This window comes from Talpa occidentalis, unplaced genomic scaffold, assembly GCF_014898055.3.
Source record: "Talpa occidentalis isolate TD23 unplaced genomic scaffold, MPIMG_talOcc4v2.1 talOcc4.17, whole genome shotgun sequence".
NCBI classification, from domain to species: domain Eukaryota; kingdom Metazoa; phylum Chordata; class Mammalia; order Eulipotyphla; family Talpidae; genus Talpa; species Talpa occidentalis.
Window position 1 is genome coordinate 2114348 of NW_023601754.1, and position 27250 is coordinate 2141597.

A 27250-nucleotide genomic window follows, 5' to 3' on the forward strand; every position below is an offset into this window, starting at 1 on the left:
GTCCTGTCCTCCCTGCAGAAACCACCCACACCCCCAAATGCTCTCCTGGTCACACAGTGCTTTTCTCAGGCCTCAAATCCCTTACTCCCCTGCCTTATTATTTTTTCTTTTTGTTACATAAATAATGGCACGGCTTCATGAAGACCTACTATGTGCTGGGCGCTGCCGAAGCCCCTCTACAAAGAGCTTGCAGATGGAATGCTCCAGGGCACAAAGCCCAGGCAGCAGAGCTGGATCGGAACCAGGTTCTGCCGGCTTTCAGGACGCCATAGTTGCTCTACGGTCAGGCTTCCATACAAGCCTCTACCTTTCCTGGGGTCCCTGAGCATTCTGGGGGTGGGAGGTAGACCACCCGCTTTACTCCCCTCCCTGGGCCTTCAGAGATCAGGGTGGAGGATGTCACTAAGTCCATTAATTCAGACTCATCTCCTAAAGGACCTGATCTCAGCCACAGCCCTGAGACAGGGTGTCAGTGACACCCATGTCACCGGACAAGGGTCATTCAATGTCTCACTGGGCTCAAGTCCCAGCTCAGCAGCTATCCAGCCCTGGGACTGGGCAGGTTACTTAATCCCTCTGGGCCACTGCTTCCTCCTTCAAATGAGGATAATAATTGCCAAGTCGCTTCCCATCTTTGGGCCTCAGTTTCTTCTCTAATCTATCTCTAGATTCCCATCTAGCCCACCAGACCCCCTGGTGGCAGGAGTCGTACCTGCCCCCACCCCCCCTGAAGAGAGGAAAACAGCGCCCCTGGCCCCACCCCCAAGAGCGCCCTGACTGTCCTGCTGCCTGGGCTGTGGCCACCTGGTTCGGTGGGAAAAGCGAGAGGGAAAGGTTGCCAAACAGGGGATGATTCAAAATATAATCGTAAGTTTGGGCTCAGGAGAACAGAGAGAGAGAGACAGAGAGAGAGAGGGAGAAGAAAAAAGCCTACTTCAAGGCCAGCTCCCCTCCCCTGGCTGCAAACCTGTGTGTGCCGAGGATGAAGGGAGCGCAGAGGCGCAGGCTGGCCTTCTGATGGAGCATGTGGTGCCCACTTTGAATGGTGGCCTTTGTGCCTGCCTATTCAGGGCGGCCTGGGGACAATGGGGGGCAGACACGCAGGGGAGGACAATGGCAGGACATTGCTGCCGCTTTGCATTCCCTTTGAAGTGGCTCTGCCCCGGCCCCCCCGCTGGCTCCCAAAAGAATGCTTTTGTTGCCCGCTCCAAAGATGCTGTAAGATGCTGTGGAACAGTAACCGGAGGGGATCTGCTCGATTAAAAAAAATTAAAGATAAGAAACAAATCAAGCTGGCCACGTGGGGGCTGGCGGTAGCTTTGAACCCTGAGAGAAGAAGGGCCACGGAGACTCAAGCCTTCATCTCCCCAGGGGAAGTGACTGGCTTTGGGGGGGCCGTTCTCAATGGGAGCAGAGGCTTGGTGGGTGGGAGCCAGGGTGGGGATTCCTAGCCTGCTGGGGTCTCCTAGAGGGGTCTCCAAAGCTGGGGCTGGGACTCTGAAGGTCAGCGTCCACTCTAGTGCCGGTGCTTGGATAGAAAATGCCAGAGGCAAAACTAAGCTGTAGGTGTGTTTACTGAATTCAGTGTGCGCCAGGCATGGGGCTAAGTGCTTGCTTTATTGCTTGTGTGATGACGTTAAAAAATGCTTCCTATTAATCATGTGATGAATGCTGGGCACGAGACAACCTCCATCCTGGAGGCAGAGGTTGGCATCACGGCCACATAAGTAAGGAAGCCACCTGCCAGGGCTGGGGCTGGAGGGAGCAGCTTGAGCATGCTGAGCACTGAACAAAGTTCCAGGGGGTGCTCCAGTCGTGGTTTTGTCTCTACTTCTGGAATTGTGCAGGACACAACCTGTACATCGGTGCATGGTGCCCCTGCCATGACGCTTAAGTCATCTCTGAAGGATCCTCATCAGAAATCCTTATCTTCAAAACTGCTATCAAAATCCACATTAAGAACTTGCTAATTAGCCAGTGGTGTCAGATTTTGTGGTACTCTCAGGCACACAAGCCCTGGCCATTGTGACTTGGAGAGGGAGTCTCTTCCCATTAGGTGGCAACAGGTAATGGTGAATTTACTAACTGCATCTTCAGGTCACTGTGCGGAGGCCTCTGCTAGAAGCACCCACAAGAGCATCAGGGAAGCTCCTCATGCCTGCCTGCGCTGGGGGTGGCCTCAGAGGCTCTTTTCCTGGAAAGACTTCAAAGAAGGCAGAGCCAAGGGAGAGGATATTGGACTGGCGGACAATCTCGGGCCTCAGCCCAGATGCCCTGGGTCTCGGCTCTTCATCCGAGCACCCATGTCAGTGCTGTCAGGGCCAGCACCTGGGGCTCTTCTTTGGAGGATTCCTGGGGGAAGGTTGTGAGTCTTGTCTACGCTAGGGAAAATCTGAAGTGCCTGCGAGTTAATGCTCCCCATGAGCATAGGGGTTTGAAAGCCCAACTGCTTGGGTGCCGCTGCTATGACACCCCAGGTATAGCTTACCTGCAAGAGCCCCTTGCCAGGGCGGGTGGAAGCTGCTCTCTGTGGGGTTGGCCTGAGACCTCACCGCCTTGGGTCCTGCTCTGCCCACGCAGCTTCCCCCACCCTTGCTGCCCTGGGACACTTCCTGAACACACTGTGAGTCTCTCCTTGGGCTCTGTTCTTGGGGATGGGACCTAAGACACTGCACCCACAGAGGACCCACTTGTCAGGAGAAGGCCCACCCATCTTGCCAGGGAGCCAACTCACCAAAGTGCCACCCCACCACCCCACTTGGAGCGTGGGGAGCTCATACACTGCTTTGTGAGATGCCAGGAGGGCCGCTGCCTGGAATGTCTCCCGGATCCCCTGACTGAGCTGCTCCCAGAACGCTCCATTGCCTGCTCGTGCTGGCTGAGCCAGGCCTTGAGCCCAGGTCCTCTGTCCCGGGTCTCAGGCTTCAAGCAAACCTCCCCCCTTTGTGCAGCTGGTGTTGCAGGCCCCATGCGCCCGGCTTCCAAGTGTCTCCTCTCCAGGCTCCTTCTCCTGCCCCACGGGCGAACGATGGGGCTGAGGCCCTGAGGCCACAGCAGAGACAGAGCCTGTGGGCTGGCAGGGAGCAGAGGCCGAGTCAGAGGGCGACCTGACTTGAGCGTCCTGAAGTACCATGAGCCCCCCCCCCCCAAGTATCCAGAGCTTTCTCTGTCTGTATGTCTGTCCGCCAGGGTCTTTGGGTAACCAGCTCCTTTCAGATTCCTCTGGGAATCCCTTGGGATGCTCTGGCCTGGTGGCTTCCTGGACAAGTGTCCTGCCTCAATCCCTGGGGTGGCCTTGTTAGAGCTCCCCAGGGCTCCAAGGGGTCCTTCCTGGCTCTCAAAGTCAAGCTTATTCTTAGCTCCTGGGCACTCAGCACCACACAGGATGGGGTGGGCAGGCAGCCTGTGCCCCATCCCCCTTCCGGTGGGCAAAGCCCCTCTTTGCCGGGCTAGGGTTTATAACCCCAATACCTGAGTGTCCTGCTTAGCCCAAGTGGCCCAGGACTGAGAGGGACCCTCATCTGCTGGATTTAGCGTGTGCTAAGTATGCTAAGTAATGTGCCAGACACGGTGCCAGGTAGACACACGCTGGGACTGGGAGAGGTGCGGGGGGGTCTTCAATCAAAGGAGGAAACTTTTGCAATGGGCTCTTACAGGATGACCAAGAGTAGAGAAGGACTTTGCAAAGGAAAAAAAAGTTAAACAAATGTTAAATCATGAAGGAGAGAGAGAGAAAGGACCCCGTGCGGTTTGTGGGTGCCTGGGGTGTGGGGCTGGATGGACATGAACCCGGGGACAGCATCTAGCCCACAGCAGATGCTCCAAAACTGGCCCCTGGATGGGAGGATGAATCGCGTGCGGGCCGGTGAGCGCGCGGTGGGAGCTCAAGGACACTCGCTGCACGGAGAGTCACCTGCAGCCCCTGCGCCGCGCGCTCAGCTCAGCAGCACAGCGCGCGGTGAAGACGCGCGCACCTGGGGAGGCGCGCACGCCGCGGCGATGGCACGGCCGGGCGGGGACCGTCCTGCCTGGCTCCTGGACAGCGGGACGACCTGGCCATTCCCTCCCCGCCGCCCCCGCCCCTCGGGCTCGGCTAACGCGGAGCAGATGGCGCGGGCGGCGCGGGCGGGGCGGGCGCGGGGCGCGGCAGCCGGGCCTGATTAGGGCCCCTCCCGCGCCGGCCGCGGGCGCTTTGAAGTGAGCCGCTGCCGGGCGCTCGGCCGCCTGGTCGTCCCCGCCGCCGGCCGTCGGTCCCGGGCTGGCGGCGGGGCTGGCGGCGCGTGTTTATCCAGGTGCGGGCTGGGGGCTGGGCGCGGGATCCTCTTTCCTCCAAGCCCATCTGGGACTTCAAAGCGCAGCGCAGGGCTCAAAGGCAGCCTGGGGGTGGGGTGACGGTGGGGGCGGGGCGGGGCGGGAGGGTGCTGGGGCTTCCTGAGCTCGGCGGGGCCCAGGCCCGCGGGGTCCCCTGGCACCGCGGTCTCCCACCCCCATCCCGGCGTCAGAGCGCCTTCCTGAGGGCCTACTGTGCGCCAGGCGCTGTCCTGCCCCACCTCTCACTCCGTCTGCAGAGGCTGACAATGCTTTTGATCCCCGCTTTACAGGGGGGGAAACTGAGGCTCAGGAAGACCATGGACTTCCCACACCTCCAGGGCCAGCCTCCAGGGCCAACAGCTCCCGCCTCTGCTACCCGCTTTCGCAGCAGCCCCCTCCCAGCCAGCTGAGGCTGGCCCTCCCTGCGCGGGCATGGTGCTTACTGTTGACTGTAAAAGCAGCAGCTGGTATGTCTGAGCCCCCACCTTGGGCCAGGTGTGTGCCAGGCATGCGCAGTGCTCCCCGGCTCCAATTATTCTGATTCTTTTTCACGTTGGAGAGGTCAGAAACATGGCCACAGGCTAATAAATGCCGGAGTCAGGATTTGAATCTAGGGCAGGTTGTGTCCAGACGTACCCCTCTGCCCTATAGCTTCCCCCCTACTTCTTATAGGAGCTCTCCCAGGTAGGCCCCCGCCCCCAACCACACACACACTCTTTCCATCAACACAACATCAATAGAACTTAGTTGTCAACACCCTGGCTAGTCTCATCCTGCTACTCAGACATCAGTAGCACTAGCATACCCGGATGGTGTTAGAAATGCAGATTCCCTGACCCTTTCCATTGTCTGCAGAGTGAAGCCTGTATTTTCAAAGATCCCCAGTGAATGAGACACACATTAAAGTCTGAGGAGCACTGGGCTGAATGGACATGTTGGCAAAAGGCCTGCCACTGTCCCTGTGAGGGAACCCGCCTTTGGGAGACCGTACTTCCCTCACTAGACTGGAGCTCTTCAAGGCCAGACCCAAGGCTTCTCTGGCAGGTCAGCGCTTCCACTCAGCGGCCATGTGTCCGCCATTAGACTGGGATCTCCCTGAGGATGGGGGAGAGAGTCTAGGGTGAGGACTTGGCAGAAGGAGAGGTATTTCTTGGTTCTGGATCAGAAGCTTACCTGAGCCTGTGGTGCCTCCCCCATCTGGCTGGGAGTTTCCCTGGCCAGTGTTGGGAGACCTCCCTCAGACTTGGGATCCCCTATGAAACTTGGCCCTCTTTGGGGTCAGAGCCATTCTGCAAGAAGCGGCAGTGTTTATGCCCTCCCAGAGGATAGAGAAGACCAGGTTGAGGTGTGGCTTCACCCAACGCGCTCATGACCCCCTTTCTGGCCTGGGGTATGCCTGTTAGAGGGACCTGGAGGGGTGAGCTCGGGAGAGGGCAGATGTCACAGTGGGACCATGTGTGCTGCCTGACACCAGGCCTCTTTGGGCAAACATTTGTCCTCTGTGTCACAAGGGCCCATCCAGGCGCAGGAGGCCTGCGGGCAGATGCAGGAGTGAGCCTGCTGGCAGCGGGAGGGTATTTTTAGAGCTTTGACTGATGGCCCTTTATTAAGCTGTTGCTGTCTCTGCCCTGGCCCCGGCCCCTCTGGCCTGGACAAAGAAGAGGCACATTGTCATTTGTGAAGAGGGTCCTGGCAGTCCTTCCTTGGTCCCTCACTGACTGGACAGGTTATTTCTCGCCACGTCTGGGGTCCAGGCACCCCTGCTGGCACTCCCAGCATGCCCCGCAGCCTGACCCTTCACACATCTGGCAGTGATAAATGGCTTCAGCCTCACTGCCATCACCTTGCACCCTCTGATCCCGTTCACTTTGTTCTCCCTTTAAAGCCAGTGGGCGGTTGGGGGGGGCTCTCTCTTCTTCCCTTCTCCATCAGCCGTCTCCTGGATACTTGCAGGCCTGTGCTCTGATACCACTTGAAAGGGACCGCGACACTCAGTTATCTGGTCTGGGAAGTCCGGCCCCAAGTTGTCTGTGCTGACTGGTAGAGTATGTGAGTGCACGTCTGTGTGTCGGTGTGTGTGGTGCACGAGTACTGTGTGCGTGCTGGTGTGTGCTCCTCTGTGTGTGTGTATGTATTCAGGGCTATGCCTTTTAATTGGTATAGCTTTATAATTTATTTTCATCTCCTGTTGAGCAAGACCCCATTGCCATGCCCCACACAAACATTCTCTCTTCTTTTACATAGTTTTCTTGATGACATAGTAGTCCTGATTTTAGGACTATGCCCAACAAATTTGTCCACAAATGGAGATCAAAAGACAAGCACCAGGGCCTTCCTGGTGGTGCAAGGGTTAAGATGCAACCTATGAAGCTATCCACAGACAGCCACTGCAGCATGAGTTTGATCCCTGGACAGCCAGGGAGCTACCCACATGGTGGAGCAGACCCCTCCTGCCTCGCCCGTTGCTCCCCATAGCAGTGTATTTCAGTCAATCCTCCTATTCTCTTCCCCACTCTGTCTCTGGTGAATCGTCTTACCCCAACATCTCTGGCCTGTACCCCAGTTCTTGTGTGCATAAATAAATATTTTTTTTTTAAAAAAGCACCAGCAGGCTATTTGTAATATTTCTAAGCTGGAAACTACCCAAATGAGTGTGAACAAAAGGATGGACAAGTCTATGGTGGGATAACCAGCCGCTGGAATATAACACAGAACTGAGGCAGAATCAGGCAATATAATGACCGGATTGCATAATCATGATGTTGCAGTAAAGTGCCCAGACAGAAAGAGAACATGCAATAAGATACATATATAGAAATTCCCCAAATAGGCAAAGTTAGTCAATTAAGATAGAAGCCAGGAAAGTGGTAGCCCCTAAAGGGGGTAGTGATTGTAGGGGGCACAGGGGCCTCCTTTACCTGGTCTCAGTTACTTGGGTATGCTTGTTTTATAGAAAGTCACTGAACTGCACACTCTGCTAAGTGTATGCCTTCCTTCTGCCATAGCTCTCCAGAGGACTCTTAGACCCAGCTTATTGAGTTTAATGAAAAATGCCATGGGATCGTGGTGGGAGTTGCATTATATTATTTATTTAGATTAATTTGGGGTGATTGCCTTTTCTATGATATTGATTGTTTTCCTCCATGCATGTGGTATATTTCCACGTGCAGAACAACTTGTACAACTCTTCAGTGAATCTCTGGTGATTTATCCCAAGTTTCCTTGTGTGTTGTTATTACGAAGGGGGTGGTTTTTCTTTTACAATTTCAAATAGTTAACTTTTTTATTAGTTTATAATCACATAAGTTTCAGTATTAGAACTTTACATCTTGGTAAATGTGGTAAAATGTACTCAAAATTGATCATTCTAACCATTTTTAAGTATGGAGTTCGGTGGCATTAAGTACATTTAATGCAAGTACCTGAAGTACATTTAATGTGCAACTGTTATCACCACCCATCTCTAAACATTTTCATCTTCCCAAACTGAATCTGTTCCCCTGACAAAGTCTCCACACCCCGCTCCTCCAGTTCTGATAACCACCATGTATTTTCTGTCTCAATGAATTTAGTTTATCCTCTCATCCATTGATGGACTTTGGGTCATCCCAACTATCGGTTATTGTGAATAACACTCTTGTGAACATCAGGATGCTAACATCTGCTGGAGTCCCTGCTTTCCATTCTTTTGGTTATGGATAGAAGCAAACCTTTCAGTGCAACTCAAGTCTGAATCCAGTGATTCATTCATGCAGTGGCTACATTCTGAGCACCTGCTTGCTTTCTGTCAGTCCCTGTGCAAGTAATACAGCCCAAGTAAAGCAAAGCCAGTGCTCTCTGGGAAGAGATCCAGGCATCTCAGCTGTCTCCCACACTGTCCGTGGTCCTGGAGGGTGGAAATGCAGTTGGGTGTCTGTCACACACACCCCCCCCCACTTCAGTGCCACATTCATGGCGTTTCACAGTGAGCCTGCATCTCCCACTCATGGGATAAGGTAGCAAGGTGGCTCCTCGACAGGCAGCGGGATACGGAGCAAACAAGACAGATTCCATAGTGAGCATTGGCATTCGTCATCCTGTCAGTGTTAGCATTTTTTTTTTTTTAGATTTATTTATTTATACAAGAACTGGGGTTCAGGCCAGATGCAGAGGAGGGTGAGAGGATTCACCAGAGACAGAGCTGGGAGCAGAACAGTCAGATTGACGAAACACACTGCTGAGGGGAGCAGCGGGCGGGACAGGCGAGGTCTGCCACACCATGTGGGATTCTCGCCGGCTGGCCAGATCGAGCCCGCGCTGCAAAGGCTGCGGGCAGCTTCACAGCGCGGCGCTCAACCACCTGCGCCACGAGGGAGGCCCAGTGTTAGCATTTTAAGATGAGGGAAGTGAGGCTCAGAGGGGTCAGGAAACTTGCCTGAGATGACTCCTGTGAGTCAAGGTTTGAGCAGGGAGGCAGAGCCCCTACCAGTGTGACTGATACAGAAGCATTTGTTACAGGCAGAGTGTGACATCGTCATGTAAGCTGTTACCTCTGCGTCTGCAGCTGAGCCAAAAGTCACTGTAAGCGAAACAGCCATGGAAGGAAAGATGGATATGGACGGGAGCCCACGGGAAGAGCATCTGTCTCTCCCCTTCTCCAACCGGGAGCACTGGGTGACCGTGGAGAAAACTGAGCGCTCACCATGGCATGGCGTCTACCTGTCCGAGCCACGCCTACAAGCTCACAGTAGACCGTGTTCCCTCCCATTCTCGCCTGAAGCCCCGCCAACACACACACAGTACACGTGTGCTGTTACAGGGTCTCCACCCGAGCCTTGTATTGCCACCATGAGATACTACACGAGCTTCTCCACACCACACTCCCCCTCCTGGGTTCTGGGGATCCCTAACTTGGCTCCAATTCTTTCCTGGAATGGAGCTTTCACTAGTCTAAAGTTGCTGTGCCATCATCCCGTCAGTCATTTCCCCCTGCTGGACACCGTTCTGTAACAGAGGCACCTCCGTGAAAGGGGGGTACCGTGTTGCCTGCCCCCTTCTCATGCCTCTGCCTTGGACTTGGGGGGACACTGGTCCTGGCCTCGCCCAGCTCGGGGCGGTGCAGGCGTGTAGCTGAGGCCTATGGTCCCTGCCTCCACCTTCGTGTGGCCTCGCCTGCAGGTCCGCCTTGTTGGGACACTTGTCACAGAGTTCAGGGCCCACCCAGAGAATCAGGCTGAGAGCCTCGTCTCAAGACCCTTAATCACATCTGCACGGAACTTTTTTCCAAATAAGGTTACATGGACAGTTTTTTGGGATTAGGGCATGGCATATCTTTAGGGGGACAACTATTTGACCCATGATGGTATTATTTTAAAAATAATTTTAACCAGTGGAACCCTTGAAAGGATCTAGGGGATGCTTGGGTCCCAGGGTCACACTTACTGGGGATCTCCTTCAGTGGCTGGCACAGATGCTGAGTAGGCCTCAGGGCAGCCATGGAAGCGGCCAGGGATGCTTGGCCTCATAAACCAGTGAAAGTAAAGCTTCTAGGGAGAATCTCAGGACACGCTTCCAGAAAATGGGAAGGAGGTGTCTGGCATGTGCGAGAGGACCAAGGCCAGGAGGAAGGCTGGAGGTTGGGGAGAAGATGGTAGAGGAAGGCTTCTAATACCAACACCTGGTGTGGGCTTGCATGTGGTGTGGTACCGAGACATAGCCCCCCTGGGATTCACCCCACCCCACAGCACCCTGAGCAAGGCTGATGTTTGCCAAGGGCTTTGTGTGAGCGATGTGGTGGAGAACAGGGCATTCAAGAGAAGGAGCTGCAGCTCCCCTCTGGGCTGGGCCTGGGCAGGCCCATCGCTGACCCGGTCAGATTAGGAAGGGCAGAGGGATGCAGAGAACCTAAAATATTCCCTAGAGAACCAGTGGAGCCCTCAGCCTGGCTGGTTGCTGGGTACAGCAGAGGACAGACACCTCAACCAACATCCAGGTTGAACCGTGAGTGGACCAGGTATCCCAGAGAGAGACAACTCAGAACTCCTCACCCACCCCAGTTCCCCAAGGGGCCTTGATGTGTCTCAGGACCCCTGACTCATGCGAATCACATTTAGAACATCACTGATTTAGTCCAGCCCCTCCCCATTTGACAGTGGCTATAAAGAAAAGAATGGATGGTCACGTCATACAAATGAAAAAGCCTCACAAATCCTTTTGTGTCTTAACAATCACCTTTGGACTTGAAAAAAAGCAAAACTGGAGCATATCTGCAATACATTATGAAAGGCAAAAAGTGAATACCTCTAATGTGCAAAAACAAACCCGATACTCTCAGCAGAAAGAAAAATAGGCAAAAGTCATGAACAGGTACTTTAGGAAAGAAATACAGAAGCTGATCAATATGAAGCAAGGTGTTTGATCTCACTAAAAAATGAAAGAAATGAAGAAACAGCTATAACACACTCTAATTTTTCAGTTGTCAGTTTGGCCATCACCGGCAATTAAAATAATTGACAGAATCTAGCTTTGGCGAGTGTGGAAGGGACGAGGACTCTTCCCGCTGTGGGGGGAAGAATTAATTGGTAGCTCTGTATGGAGGGCAGCTAGAAAATATGAATCAAGATGCAAAATGTGCCTGCCCTGTGACCCCACAGTCCCACTTCTGTAAAATGGGGACAATGAAAGGCTCTATTTCAGTTAATTGTTGAGAGGCTTAAGGGAGCTAATCCATAAAAAGCATTTCTGCCTACAGAAAGGGCTTGAGAAATGGTAGTTATTATTAGGAATTTATCCTAGGATATAAGCCCCCTCTTGCAAAATGATGTGTATACAGGGGGTGTTTCCTGCAGCTTCATTTTCAATAGCAAAAAATGGGAAACAAATTAATTGCTCATCAAGAATTAAGGAGGTTAGTTCCGGGAGGGCAGCGCCTTCTTCGTTTTCAGGATGATGCAGATGAGATCTGAACGTCGTCAGCATCTCTGTTTCTTGATGTAAATGCTGGTAACACAGGCGTGTTCACGTGGGGGCATTTCTCAAGCTGTACCCTTGTGATTTGTGCCCTTTTCTGTATACATGTTCCACTTAGAAAGTACCCACCAGTATTAGCGCATGAGTCTCCTGTAAACCAGAATGTACATGGAAACGCCTGGAGACTAGTCTAATAGGACATTTACCCTGTGATGTTGAAAGTTGTTTCTGGGCGCTGGGATTAAGAGTCATTTTCCTTTTCCATTTTGCTTATCTTATTGAGTATGTGAGAAAAAAAAAAGTCCAACAAAAATAAACTGAACAAAAAGTATGTGTTACTTTTGTAATCAGGAAAAACATATTCACCATTTGACTTTTTGGTTGTAACACTCAGAAACCCACCTCAGTCTTATCAAAAGGGGAAAATGTAATTAATTTGTGTAACAGGGCATGTGGTGGAAAACTGGCAATGGATCTGGTTTCAGGCAAGGATCCAGGCTCAAATGAGGTCGTGAGGAAGCTCCCATTTCTTGGCGCTCTTGGGAGTCACTGACCCACAGGGGAGGGGAGGGGCAGAGGGTGTGTGTGGATGGTCCAGTGGCCGGAGCTTGCTGTATATGCAGAAGAGGGAGAGATCCTATAGAGGGTCTTGGAGGAGGCAGACTTTGAACTGGGGATTGAATGATGGGCATTTGGGGGAGAAAAGTGTTTCCTGTGGAGCAGAAAGCTCTCTAAAATGCTGGGTATAGGGCAGCATGATGCATAGCTCAGCAGGATGGAGTCTAGGGTTCATCTCTTAGGGCAAGATTGAAAGGTAGGTTGGGGTTTGATTGTAGGGAGTACTCCGTTCCGCAGTGATTACTGAAAATTCTTTAGATTTATAATTGCCGAAATCTGATCAAATAGAACCATCCAGAGGTATGGGTTTTAGGCATACCTGGTTCCAGGTGCTCAAACTTTATTTGTTGCTAGGACAGACTCTCCCTGAAGCTTTTTATCTTGGCTCTAATTTCTTCTTTGTTGGTTTCATTCTCAGAGTCTTCCCCACTGGCCATGCAGGCCCAAATCCCACTTACCCACTCCAATATAGTATCTGCCCTCCAGTAATGCCAGCAAAAGCTCCAAGATTGATGGTCACTGGATGTCCCTGGGCTACATGTCCTTGGGCTCATTCCTGCACCAATCCCTGCAGCTGGGGCCTGGCCTTAGGATTCTGGTCTGGGCATATGACCACTATTATAACCATGGTCGTCTTGCACAAGGGACTTCACACAAGTCACTCAAGAACAAGGAACTGTAAACAGATGGAAGGGTAGGCACCACTGCAGCTTGCCGATGAAGGGATGATGTACTGCTCTGGGACAACGATCCAAGCTGCTGAGATGGAAGGCAGCTTCGAGGGAGGGAGCACTGGAATAGGAATTCAGTTGACCCTATATCTTCTCTTCCCCAAGAGGCCAGAGCTCACCAAGGCTGGGTGTCCATTCTTGTCTACTTTTGCATTTCGCCCTCTCCTTGCTGCCTGGCACATCATGGGCACAGAGTGTATGTGTGTTCATTGCATTTTATTGAGTCCGTCTAGTGACCTCTGTTTTTGTTAAGTCTCCCTAAGTTGCAAAGCTGAGTTCAAGGTGACATAAATGAAAACGGGACATTTATGGCCGATCATTTGATTCAGAGTCTGTGGGACATTTGCTTCAGTTTTGGCTAAAGGCAGCTGCTCAAAGGATGTCATCAGTTCTCCCTCTTTCTCTGGCATCTTCCATTTTTTCTCCCTGTTTTCTTCAATTTGGCTTCAATCTCAGGCACTCTCCTTATGAGGTGACATTGTCCTCAGTAGCTCCAGACAGACACCCCACTAGTTTAGCACCTCCAGTGGAAAGCAAATGCCTATTTCCCAATAATGCCATTCAGAGCCCTGCATTCCTATTGGTCAGCATGCGTCACAGGACCAGCTCTGGGCCAATCACTGCGGCCAGGGAACGAATGCTCTGACTGGCTAGCCTACCTCATGGGACTGTCCCTAGAGCTGGTTCCCCAGACGAAATCCAAGTTGCTGGAATAATGATGTTGTCCAAGTACTTGGATTTGCACAGACCCAACTTTTTGGTTTTCCTGGCTTTGAGGACTAGGCAGAGCCAGTAGCTCTGAGCCCACAATTAATACCCTTTCTAGGAAGGACCCTCAACTCCCACCTTCAGAGATTCACCCCGAGTGGGTCTATAAGAAGAAGGAAAATTGGCCGCCCTCCCCTTTGGGCAGCTGGTGTTGTGTTTCTGGCTGAGATTCTCTTAGAAGACTGGATCACAAAGCACTGGAAATGGGTGTTTGGGATGGAAATACAGACACACAGTTAATTATGGCGTCCTGCTTGGCGCCACCCTAATTAAGGCAGTTCCCTGGTGGAGGCCAAGATTTAATGCTCTCTCTTTTATAGTGTTTGGTGGCAAGTGGGCTGCCCTGTCCTCTCCCCTCCCTCTGATGCATCCCTGTCTGGATGGCTGGGAGCTGAGCAGCCAGGACGGCTTGGCTGCTGACAGGAAACTGAGAAAGGCTGTGTGGACCCCACTGGGGAGATACAGCTTCTCTCCAGGACAGGGGGCAGGACAAGTGGGGGATAGGGTGAGTGGCAGGCATGTCAGTCTTGGCTCTCCTGTAGGGAGGTGCTGAGTGGGACAGGAATGTCCCAGTCTGAAGAGAAGTGTTAGGGCTCTATTGGCTCTAGGGCCCACCAGGAAGAGAGAAATGGTTTCTAGAGGGCAGGGCTGACCTGCCTGGCCAGAATCCAATCAACTCCTCAACTTCATGGCCCACTCTGATGCAAATAAAATAGGGAAGACAAATCTATTGCCAGTAAACATACTAACGTGTCCATGAATCTGCTTTTGATACCAACAGAATTTCCCTCTACTATCCACAGTGTAGAATTATCCAATTCACTTTTATAGACACAGGGCTGGCAGGGACATAAAAGTTATTTTATGTTATAGTTGAAGAAATTGAAGCCAAGACGGAAGTGATTTTCCCAAGATCCCAGTGTTTTCGATGAGTGTAGATGTCAGGTGGTGAACAGATCTCACGTTGAGTGCCAGGCAGAATGACTGGACAGCTGGGGGCTATGATGATATGATTCTGAGGCCTTTATTTTGCTCAGTGGGGAACAAACTCTTGATTAATTAGTGATGTCTGCCATGGGTATTGGTTGGGTGTGGTCAAGCATATGCAAGATTTTGCCATTCCTGCCTAGATGTAAGAGGGATGTTTTGAGGTAGGCTCTGAACTAGGTACTCTTGAAAGATTTTGACTGGACAGAGATGCTGAAACTCAGAAAGGTTGGCCAAGAGAGACATGACATTCTTGAAACCCCTCAACAAGCTACCTTTCAAGTTGCCATGAGGGATTGCAGGTCAGGGATTCCCAAGGCCTTCCATTTAAGTAATCCTCTGGTGTAACATCAGTTATGTCTTTGCAGATGCCGTCAGGTCTGTGAGTCCCCAGACCCGTCCCTTTCCTTGAGGGGCTATGGGTTATTGGTTGTGGTAGATCCTGAGACCCTCTGAAGAACTAGGCTACTTATCACATGGTGATTGGCTGGTCCATGATGTAACTTCCCTTAGGTCAGGTGACTGACTCTCAGCCAATCATCTGTGGCCTGAGGTGCAATGAACAGATAGCATCCCCTGGACACAGGGAGAGCCCACCCCTCTTCCCTCAGCAGGGGACTGTGAACATGCTGACCTGTCCAGCTGGGGGCCTGCCTCTTAATGGCCCTTGACTAGGCATGGGGGCAGGGAGAGCAGGATGACAGGCATGGCTTCTTTCCAAGGAGCTCACAGTTGAGTAATGTCACCCATCTTTTCTCTTAGGCCTTGAAGGGGACCCCCAGACAACCTACTCTTCCAGTCTCCAGAGGTGAATGGTGAACATTATAAGCCTGTCATGGTGGGTGGTCATGGGTTTGGGTCTAAGCTTCATCAACGGTCCTTATGGGGCATCTCCAAAGTCAGATCTGGAGAAGGATTTCTTCACCAACAGCCTGTAGCACACACATGAGAGGAAATACCTCTTTTTGCCGAGTTGCATGAAAACGCTGCAAATGCCAGGGGGCCAAGTAACAGTGGGGTCGTTGAGGGGGGAGGCCATGTGAGGGTGGTACCTCTGAGGGTGTCACTGAGAACACTCCACAGCAGCTCTTGTTCTGGGTCTGTAATTACAATGGTCCCGACTTATGACGGCTCGACTTAAAGCTTCTTGACTTTAGGATGGAACAAAAGCAGTATGCATTCCCTCACACAGCTTTCCAGTTGTGATCTTTCTCTGGATAGTGGTTCTTTCTTGTGATGCTGGGCAACATGCTGAGGTCTGAGATCCTGAGGACACAGCCAGCTCTCTAGAGACTCTTTTCCACCTTTAGCACAAAATCAGATGCATTACGGGAGCTTCCCAGCACTTTATTATGACGTCCTCTTCGTTGTTGATGATTTTGCTCCACTCTGGGCTAACAGAAGTGTTCTTAGCATGTGAAGGTAGGTGAGGTTAAGCTAGGAGGTTTGGTAAGTGTAATAAATCCATTTTGACTTAGGATTTTTAAAATTTATGATGGATTTTATCAAGCCAGAACCACATTGTCTAGCAAGGAACATTGGCATAGGACGTAATTAGAATTCTTATGAGTTCAGTGGCCAACACAGAGGCACAGAGGTGCCTGAAAACTGACAGCTCCCCACTTACCATCTGTGTGACTGTGGCAAGATGCTTTTCCTCTTTTGCCTCAGTTTTCTCATGTGTGGAAGGGAGTTAAAATAAGAACACCCCATAAGGCTGCTGTTTATATACGTGGAAGTCTTCTAGCAGGGCCTGGCCCTTGGGAAGAGGTCTGTAGGTGTTGACTGTTACTTAGACCCCCTTTAAAAATAGAGCTAAATTAGTTAATAGAATTGGCTTAATCACAGGCCTGGTTCATGACATGCTGCTGGTCCATTTATTAAAATAACCAATACCTGTGACTTCACCCCTCAAAATTCAAGAACTAGAATATTGTCGGTGTAGTTTTTCCTCCAAATGTACTTCCCTTGAACTGATGGCCCCACTTCCTCACCCCTGAGCACCCCCAGATAAACACTGCTCTGAAGTCTAGGTGTGTCATTCTTCTGTGTCGTCACAAACTACACGTGTCACAAACTACACGTTTTGCCTGCTTCTGAGTCTTATAAAAAGGATACACGCTGCAGGGTCTTCTGGGAGTTTTTCTTTCTGTTGAGATGCCTTTATTTGGGTTTTCTGCTCCTCACAGCTGAGCATCTTCTGGAAGGGGGAAAGAAAAGCTCACTTTCAACAGAGAAAACAAAAGTTAGATCTTTTCTTCTTTCTCACTCCTTGCACTTCCTTGGTTGTAGAGGTGTGCTGGCCTCATATGGGCCCTCCAGAAACCACTTCCTTCTGAGTTAGTGTGTAAGGGGGTCATGTTCATGACCTTCTGGGCATGGGGTACAGGTGTAAAGGTCAGGAGTTGTGACTGCCCAGGGCCCTGGCCCATGTGGAGACAGGCCGCAGCCCCTGTGAATTTTTCTGATGCTTTTGAATCCCCACTGGGAATCATTTTCCCTTTTCCATCCCAAATATGGGCTGGGGCTCTGGAAGGCATGGGAGAAATAATTTGAGGCAAGTGTAAACACTTCTATGCCAGTGGAACCCTGGCCAGCAGGAATTCCAAGCCATTTGAGAAGTCTGCCAGCCTAAAGCTGGACTTTGGCTGCGACCCTCTGGTGTAGCTACTTTTAGCTGGGAACATTTTTTCCCTGACTCTGGAAGGCCATACTTGAAGGATTATAAGTGACTTAACAAAGACCCCAAACTGACCAGGGATGTTTCTGCATTGAGTTGGCCATTTACATGCCTAACTCCCAAATGGCCCTTTTCTGGTGGGTAGAACCTAACTGTTTGTTAAGATCTGGAGCTTCGGGGGCAAATGTACGTGGTTCTGCCCCAAAGTCTACCTCTTGCTGACTTTGAGTTAATTACATAATTGTCTGTCTTCTCGTCTGCATAAGGAAGATAATAACAATATCTATCTCAAGGGTTACAGTGAGGATCAAATGAAAGAATATGGCAAGTGAAATACTTGCACATACAGTGCTTTTAGTCAGTCCAAGTGAGGCTAAGCCACAGTAACAAACACCCCCAAAGCTCAGTGGCTTATCACATTGGAAGTTTATTTTTCATTCTCATAGTTTTCCCCTCTCCCCACCTTTTACCAGCACACACACCCCCCAGGGCATTATTCCCCCACATAATTCTGGCACATGATCCAGAAGATCAAATTCTGGTTCCACCATTTCAACAGGAAGCCTCCATGTGGCAAAAGAAGGATTAACTGAAGATTCGAGCAGAACACTTTTGCTCTTAATTAACAGGCCAGAACTAGTCTCAAGGCTGCATCTCACAGCAAGGGCGTTGGGCTGTATAGTTTTCTATATGTGTAGGAGAAAAGGCGAAGCAGATATTGGCGAGCACTTGTAATGGCTCCCATAGTGTTCAATAAGCATTAGTGTCCTGCCTTTATTTTCTACCCTCAAAGGGTTTAGAACCCATTCAAAGCGACATGGCACAGATAGATGAAAAGATAAGCATATTTTCTTAGTTCCTTAGAAGCATGCAGTTCTTTGCATTTTCCAGCCTCATTTCCATAGTCTCCTGGGGAGGATTTTTCCTCCTGGTGTGTGAGGAGACGAAAGATGGGGAATAAAGTGCTGGGGACTTACTCAGCAGCTGGACAGTCTAGTGTCAAAAACCATCTGGTGTTGCAGGGGAAATCCAGCCGCACCAGACCTGCTAGAAGGGCAGGGCATGAGGCTGGTGTGCGAGCAGCTATGTGTGGACAGAAGGACGTGCCATAAGCCCAACAGCAAGTCCAGTGTTAATTGTGCTGTCACTCATGTAGTTGTTATTAGTGTGTGACTTCACAGAGGCAGAAACTGAGGCTCAGAGAGATGAACTTATCTGCCAAAGTCATGCAGCTCTGGCACAAGGCGAGAGGGAAAAGGGGGGATGGGGCAGTCTCTGGCTTGAGGAGCGGGTCAGGGTACCTGGTTCTCTCTCCTCCCCCCTGCTCATGGGGAGGCTGGACAGGCAAAATGGAGGGACTTGTTTGCAAAGTACCTCATGTGAAAGCACACGAGAAGCTCTTTGCAAAAATTCATGGTGTGTACAGGAGCTTCTCACAATTAGAGGTAAGATTTCACTTTTCAGGGTAGAAGCAGCCAGCTTCCCCTTCGGGATAGAAGGGAGCTGGGAGGGAGGGGTTCTGAAGAGTAAGGGGGTACTCGTCCCTCTGTTGGGGACCTTAGGCTGGTGGAGAGCAGGATCACACTCTCATTTCCTTATGAGAGGGGGAGCTGAGGTAAGGTTTGTTCACGTTCACACACCAGGATGCAGCAGGGGTAGTAAGAACTGGGGGCTCCTGCAGCTGCCTCAGGGGCAGAGGAAAGGGGTCTTGTAGTTCCCACCAGCTCCGTGTGTGGGCCTCTCCTCCAGCTGGGTCTATTCCCGCAGACCTACAACGTTAGGGATAAGAAGAGAGCAGGGTAGAGTCACCCCACCACATTCCAGGCCCCCTAAATCTCCAACTTGCCATAAGGGCTATCTGTGATATGTGTCATGATGTAGAATTTGGATAAGATGGCAGAAAAGTGAAGACTAAGGTAAAGAGGAGGTGATCACACGAGGGACACCTTTCTTCCAACGCATGGTGAAGCAGAACTCCCCACTAGTTCCTCCTACGCCCTCCTCAGGCTCCCCATCCTGAAATTAAATGTGAGCCTGCTCCTTGACCAGTCCATGGCCTGCTCCCCAAACCCAGAACTTGGTTGGCAGGAGCTAGGGATTGTGGATGTGGATAGGCAGGTGGAGGTAGGGCGCGAGCTTCTCATCCCTGGGTCTGCACAAGGTGAGGTCGGCGGGGTGCAGCACCCTGTCATGGGGGCCCCCTCCAGACGTGCTCTGTGCCGCAGCTAGCTCTTCTCTCCATGTCCGCCTCCCTCTAGCTCGTCTCTCCATGTCCGCCTCCCTCTGGCTTTCCTGGAACTTGGCGAGAGGGAGGTGCCACCAGGAGACCGGAGGGGCTGAAGAGGGGCAGGCTCTGTTCCGGGCTCTCTCCGGGCCAGGCCACAGCGCCCACCCGGTGGCCTCTCCAGCTGCTGCCCTTGTCCTTGGTTTTTGTACCGGCTGTGTGAGGGTGGGCTCCCCACTCTCGTGGCCCACTCTCCCGCAGATAGGATGGGACTGTGAATAGCCGACAAACGCCCCTCATTTACCCCGGGAAGATGCCATCTGTTTCCTGCAAGGCTGGGCCGACACAAACAGGAAGGATGGGAAGTTGACCCCCGGGACCTGGTCATCCCCCCGAGGCCGCGGCTCCCAGGTCCCAGCGTCTCGCGTTCCCAGCGTTTCCGAGCTCCCCTCCCCGTGCCAGGCCCGCGCCGGGCTCCCGCCAGCCTTATTTATTTATTGAACAACACGCAAGCACAGTTTCCTTTTGTGTTTAATGTGTCAGCGTTTCAGTGGATTCGGACTTCAAGGCTCGGATTTTGTTGACAATAATGAGATCACCCAGACAATTATCGTTTGATTTTTCAGTTTGCCGGAGAGGGGAAGATTAAAGTTTAGAAGCTTTGGCTGTTTCCTGATATCCATTTGCTGGGAGCGCTGGGGGCGGGAGGGGGGCTGGGAAGCAGGGAAACTCTAACTGCTGAAAGGTACCCCCGCAGCGGGCCTCTCCGACTGCTCGTCTCCGGCAGACTTTGCTCTGACCTGACCGCTGGGCCCCGTGGGATGACCCCAGGGGCGCCCAGAGGTGCCTCTCCCCAGTGCCTTCTCCTCTCAGGCTGTGGGGTCTGGAAACCTCTCAGCGCCAGTGTCCGCTCCTCTAGCTTAGAGGGCTGGGAGACTGGAGCTGCACAAATGTTTTATTGTTGTTGTTAATAGAAATGCTGTTGTTTCAGCTCACTCTCTTGTTGACAGGGATGACTCTGCCTCAGTTTCCTCCCTGTGCAGCGAGTGAGACGACCCTAAGCCCCCTCAGCCCTGACTCTCACCACCCATTTCTTCCCCTTCACTTCCATGGCTGGGATTTTCAGATGGGGAGATGCTGGGGAGAGGCGGCAAAGGTGCTGGAGGGAGGGAGGGTGCTGGAGAGGCAGGGGGTTGCCGGGGTGCTGGAGACAGCATGATGCCACTGTGCTCTCACGAGGTGTCCCCACTTCTGTGAGGAAAGGCCGTGCCCTCAGCTGAGGCTTTCAGGGCCGGTCCCATAAGATCCAGGGAAAGCTGCATGCAGGGGAGGGCGGGTCAAGCAGGCGGGCTCTGCTCACTACCCCCATCCCCCCTTCTGGGGCTCCAATTGGGACCCCTCCTGTGAGCTAACCCCACTAGCCAACAGATACGGTTTCTGGGCCCAGAGATACCACATGGAAACTGACTCCACCTATGGAAATGTCCTCATGACCCTTTCTAGAACAATACAGAAATTCTCAGCCCCAGCAGGCCCTGCCTTTGCTCTGCTACTTAGCTCGTCTGGGGCTCTCGCTGCTGCCTCCCTTTCTAACTCTCTCTCTTCTCCAGCCTCTTTCTCCATCCTGCTCCCAGCCGCCGCTCTCCCTGGCTCCTGGCTCTCACCCTCCCCGTCTCTCCGGGCACGGCCACTTTCAGCTTGCGAGGTACGGGGTGGGAAGGTGACCACTGGGACCAGCTGTCACTGAGAAAGAAGAGAGAAAGTGGCTACAGGGAGTGACAGGAACTCAAAATCTTTAAGCGAGAAGAATTCTAGACAAGTAGGGAAACCGAGGCCCAGAGACACTAGAGCCCCTACTCTCCTGGCTCTTCAATCCTTCCTCAGCAGCAAGCAAGGGCAGCACACCAGGTTTTTTGTAAAGCTGCTTCTTCTCAGAGTCTGTCCTTTTAGTTCTGGTGTTTAAATGCCTGTTCTCTGATGAAATCCTGGAGCTAACGAAGAGACGCCCATTTCTTTTTTCAGTGTCCTTGTTGGGCTTAAGATGTGCGTTGAAAAATTGGCAATAGCATATTGATGGGGCAAGTTTGGGGGAGATCTGATGTTGGAGATAGCCAGTGTCTGGGACTGTCTGCCTGAGAGAGAAGGCGCTGACCAGCGTTTGCTAACCCCCTCTCCTGACAGGGGGTCACCCCTGGAACATGGTACCAGGGGCACAGATTTGGGGAAGCCCAAGCTCACAGCCCCCACTGGCCCAGGCTGGAGTCTGACTGTGAACCCAGAGCCCCAAACACTTTGGTTCCCAAGGACAGAAAAAGAAGGACAAGACTTTTCCTGCCCAATCAGTGATTATGGGTGATTTTCCCCTTTCTTTGTTGTGTTTTATATTGTCTGAATTTTACAACAAGAAAAATAACTTTTATAGCCACCTTCAATAAATGATGTCTGTATTGAAAAACTATAAGCCTATGAATCTTTGATGTCCTATTTTATTTTATTTTAATTTTTAAAAATTTATACAAGAGCTGGGGTACAGGCCAGAGGTGCGGAAGGGTGAGAGGATTCACCAGAGACAGAGTGGGGAGCAGAACAGGCAGGTCTACTGAAATCCACTGCTGAGGGGAGCAGCGGGCGAGACAGGAGAGGTCTGCTGTGCCCTGTGGGTTGCTCCCTGGCCGGCCAGGAATTGAACCCGCACTGCAGAGGCTGTGGACAGCTTCACAATGCTGTGCTCAACCTGCTGTGCCACCAGGGAGGCCCTGATGTCCTATTTTAAAAGTAATAATGGCTCAAGACTCTGGGATGGAAGGGCCAGCCAGGGAAGGACAGAGAGAACGTCTCCCCCCGAGAAAGTAAGGCCAGCATTTTGGGTCTTTCCTCTCCATCCTGCAGCCACTTAGGTACCAAGGATGTGGTAGACTGCTGCGTGATGGCTGTCCCTAGTGCAGCTGTCAAACACCTCCGTTTGGAGAGGACCCGGGGCACAGAGACTGGACTGTTCTTGGGTCCCTGGGCAGGCATGGCCACTCAGCCCCACCAATCCCGGACCCCGTGCACGTTCCTGATAAACATCTGTGCTGAAGAGAAGGCGGCAGAGAAGAGGCAGCCCTGGGAGGTGCCGCCACTCCCAGGCCCCCTGGAGAGTTCTGATGGACTTTGAGAGCCAGTTTGTTTCCTCACGTTGTTTAGCTCTAAACAGAGCTAAGACTCCTAATCATCTCAAATGACCTGAAATGGTTTCCCAAGCAACCTGGACAGACCCTGGTGGGGGGCAGGGGTGTCCAGAGGGCGTTCAGGGGGCCTGGGCCTCTGAGGCTGGAGGTCTGCCCACCCCTGCTCTGCCTGACACAGATTCCAGAAGGACAGCAGATGCCTGGTGCTGGATGGGGGGGCTAGGGGTTGGGGAGTATGCCCAGTGGGGGAGGGCCAGGCAGGAGGAAGGAGTCCGGCTTGGCCCTGGGGCATTGTCTGCAGGGGCATGGAGGAGGAAGTGGCCTGGGGTAGCTGGGGACAGCGATGAGCAAGAAGAATGGAGTTATTCTTCCAGAAAGCTGAGTGCTCAGAGCCGCGGCAACTCCCAGGGCCAGGGGTCCTGGCCACTGTTGGCCCAGGGCAGAGCAGTCTGGGGGCGAGTGCCAAAGCATGGCTGGGGGTGTCCTGGAGGAGAGGCCAGTTCCAGAGAGTGGGAGCTGGCTCTGGCACGCACACAGCCTTCGTTGTCAGCAACATGGTGGTCCAGAGAGGACCGAGGACTCCCTAAGTTTCCTTAATGAGGTAGCAGCAGGTGACTCTGGAGCTGTGGGTTTGAATCCCAGGACACCTGCTTTTTAGGGTGTGTGCGTGTGTGTGTGTATGTGTAATGTTATTTATCCCCATTTTATGGCTGAGGAATCAGAGGTCCTATGTACCGGTCACTGTCCTGTGGATGTCCCACCTCTAACTGGCCTGAGTTCTGCAGGCCAGGAGTGAAGGTCCTGCCCTGTTTCTCACTTTGACTGGGCATCTCAGGGCTTGGGATCCCCGCTGGTGTGGTGACTGAGCAGACATTTGGCTGCCACCAGTCCTGGGGGCCCTGGGCTGAAGGGGACCAGGTGACTGGGTGTGGCCTTCTTGCACTTGCGGACCAGGCCATGGCTGAGGGGTTTTACTGCTGTTTTCACAGCAGCTCTGCCCTCAAAATGGGCAGCCCTCAGTTTCCTTACAGAGCCTGGTCCTTGAAATCACCCTTCCAGGGTTTCTTACCTCCCTGCCAGGTCTGTGAGGTCAGAGGAAACATAAACCGTTCCTGCCCCACCCTCAAGAAGGTGAGGCCCAGAGAGCTGTGGGGCCCTCCTCACCTGTGAGCTCCCAAAGGACCCTGGCTCCACACTCACCTACGCCCCTGAATGACAGGTTCCAACTGAGCTAGACAAATAGGGGCTCGAGAATCAGGAGCCTGGAGTGCTGGCAAGTTCTCAGGCCAAACCAGGCCCATAAAGGGCTGAGAAGTTCTGCTTGACTGGGCAGCCACAGCAGCACCCCCGTCTCCTGGACTGCTCTGTGAGAGGCCTTGGAGATTCTGACGACTGTAAGGGACAGAGGCCCAATGAGCAGGGATGTTGAACACTAGGCCACTTATTATGTCACATAAGAGAGGCCCAGTGGCAGGGCAGCTCCACGCTAGTTCTATGGTGTCCTGGGCACCAGTTGTACCCCTCCGCCTCCTTCATCAGCCTGACCCGGTGGCCTGGCCAGCTCACGGCCTCAGGGTGGCTTTGCGTGCTCATGTCAACACTCAGGGACAGGGAACAGCCGACTCCTCTCACGTGTCTCCCTTTGAGGGTAATAGACCCTCTCCTAGAAGCACCCCCAGAGCCCTCGACTCTTGCTACCAGCACTGACATAAGGCTGGTTCTATGCCAATTATTGGCAGGAGGAGGAGAATTGCCACAATGGGTTTTGCTGGTCAGGATCCCCCCGGGGATGAAGTCCAGGCTCCCTCCAAAAGCCCTCACCTGCGACCTGCATGAGACATTAATGAGGGAGAAGCCGAGCGCAGGTTGTGCAGCACCGGCCTGTCCAACACCAAAAACACATGCCTGCTTGGTAAGGTACCTACTTAAAAAATATTTTAAAAATTCTGATGCTGGGCCCCCTGCAAGATTCTATTTAATGGGTCAGGTCCAACTGGGCGTCGTCGGGACTATTGGCCACTGCCCAGGAGATTGCTTGGGGCGAGGCAGAAGGTGACGGGAAAGTCACCTTGCTGGTTCGTGTTCCCATCACTTTGCGGCCCGTGCTATTTTCGTTTTTTCCAATGTGATGGATGAAAAATAGTACCTGCCTCCTATTTTATTAGCATTTTCCTGGCTACCCCTGAGGATGGGCATTTTTTCAGGACTGAGTGTCCCTACCCCGTCATTTTCTCCATATGCTCTTGCCCACAGCACCCCTCCTTGAGCCAGGGTCCCTGCATAATCCCGTTGCCCTGGGGCTCCCAGGTGCATGGGGATCGTGTAGCAAGGGGCGGGTATCCATTTCCCATTTTATGGAAATGGACATCCAGATCCACAAGAGCCACGGTCACACAGGAGATAAGAGGCAGGGACCCCAGGTCTTCCTCTTCGGCCTGTGAGTTTCTGGACACCGATGGTTTCCAAAAAAGTATAGGTTAGGAAGTCTTTTTCAGCATCTTACCTGTAACCCCAAGCGGAAAACAGAAAAGCCTCGTCACTGCGGGGTGCCTGGGTTCTTGCCCCTTTGCAGCTTGCTCCGTGAGGGCAGCACCGGGTCTCTCCTTTTCATTCTCCATGACGCCAGGCCCAGGCCAGGCCACCAGCTGGATGCAACTCTTAGTGCTGCTTTGTTTGGCCCACAGAGTGATTTTATTTTATTTTTTATGTTTCATCAAGTTATAATTTTTATAAGGTAGAATTTTATGTATAATACACAAAGAGTCACCCTTTTTAGTGTAAGTTCTGTAATTTTTGATAAACTACCACCATAAGCGACAAATAGACAATTTTTATCACTTCCCAAAATGCCCACCATGTCCCTTTCAGTCTACCTCTGCCCCACCCACAGTATCTGGAAACCATTTATTGTTTTCTGTATCTATAGTTTGATTTCTAGAATGCCATAGAAGTAGAACCCTACATTACAGAGTCTCCTGAGTAGCAATTTCTAATTTAACAGAATGCACACAGGGTCAGCAACTTTGTTGCTTATGTAGGTAGTTCGTTCCTTTCATTGTGGAATAATATTCCATTAAGCGGCTATAACACAGCTTATTTATTCATTCCCCAGTTATGGGACATTTGGGTTATTTCCAGGTTTTGGTGATTTCCAAGTGAAGTTGTTATAAATATGCACTTGTAGGGCCTCCCTAGTGGTGCAAGGGGTTAAGATGCAACCTATGAAGTAATCTGCAGCCTCTGCTGCACAATTTTGATCCCCAACTGGCCAGGGAGCAACCCACATAGCACCGCAGACCTCTCCTGACTTGCCCACTGCTCCTGACTCTCCCACTACTCCCCTCAGCAGTGTACTTCGGTCAATCTGCCTGTTCTACTCCCCACTCTGTCTCTGGTGAATCCTCTCACCCCCCACACCTCTGGCCTGTACTCCAGCTCTTGTACGCATAAATAAATAAATCTTTAAAAAAATAAATATGCACTTGCATTCTCATGGCAATTCATGTGGATTTTTGTGTGAACTATAAATTTTTATTTCTTTTATGTACTTCATAGCAATGGAATTGCTGGATTTTTTAGTAAGTTGACAACTTTATAAAGCTGCCAAATTGTTTCCAGGGTGGTAGTAACATTTTGCATTCCTACCAGCAATGTAAAAGAGAGTTCTAGTTGCTCCATGCATTTGTCAGCACTTGATATTGTCAGTTTTTTAAAACTTAGCCATTCTAAGAGGTATATGGTATTGTCTTATTGTGATTTTGATTTTACTTTCCCTAATGATGTTAAGCATCTTTTCATGTGCTTATTTGCTACCTGTAAATCTTCTTTGGGGAAGCATCTGAATCTTTCATTCACTGTGTTTTTCATTTGGTTTTGAGAGTGATGCATATATTCTGGATATAATATAAAGTGTTATAAAATCAGAATCTGTTTATAATATTTTCAAAGATTCTAAGAGATTTCATGTAAAATTTGGATTTCTGCTTTTAAAAAAAAATGGCACATTTGGCAAGGTTGAACCCAAGATCACATGTGGCAAGTTGTGGCTGAGTCCGGGTATTGCCTCTGTCTTTACATGGGCTGCCTCTCCCACCTCCTGCCTCTTTACGTGCCAGCCTTGCTCTTGTAGGCTTTGGAGTTGGTGACTCTGAATAATTCATCCTTCTCTGTTTGACCTGTGATGTGTGTTGGTCACATAGAGAGCACCCCCTGGGGCTAAGTTCAGGTATTGCAGTTTTCCCGCCAGGGACTGAATCCTCCAAACCTACTTATTCCAATGACTTAAAACCCCTCATTAAACCCTTTGGTTCTTTGATGTTTCCCACCAAGACACCATGTTGTGCATTCCCATGGCAATTCATGTGGATGGTGTCCGCCAGAGTTGTGTAATGTACAAACCACACTGCCATTCAGGCTGGTCCGGTCCTCTGGACTCAAGGCTCAGGTATATACTACCTGCTAACCAGGTGGGAGGGTGCTTTGTGGCAGAGATCAGAACCTGAAGTTGTCTTCAGACATTCTTGCCTTTCCAGTGTAAACTTAGAAACCACTGTATTATATTGAACTTGTGGTTCTCAAACTTTCGGATGCACTAGAGTCACTTGAAAGGCGTGTAGAAACACAAGCGCCCCCTCAGAGTCTCTGATTCAGTCGTCAGAGGGTCCTGAGAATTTGCATTCCTCACAAATCCCCAGGTGCTGCAGGTCCACACTTTGAGAGGTACTATTCCAGATCATGGGGGTGGGGGATAAAAAAGGGAAGAGGGTGACTCTGAGCGTAGGAGGTTGTTTAGGGAGTGTTGGTGTGAGAGGAA

General features: G+C 51.5%; 1 long non-coding RNA gene across 1 annotated transcript; it reads right to left on the reverse strand.

The window, feature by feature from the left end:
* Positions 1-12172: 12172 nt before the first annotated feature.
* LOC119250349 (uncharacterized) lies at positions 12173-18144 on the reverse strand. Its single transcript, XR_005126268.2, has 3 exons — positions 18021-18144; positions 16482-16563; positions 12173-15800 (listed from the first exon to the last, which is right to left on the reverse strand). It is a non-coding gene; the product is annotated as an uncharacterized LOC119250349 (long non-coding RNA).
* Between the last annotated feature and the right edge of the window lie 9106 nt (positions 18145-27250).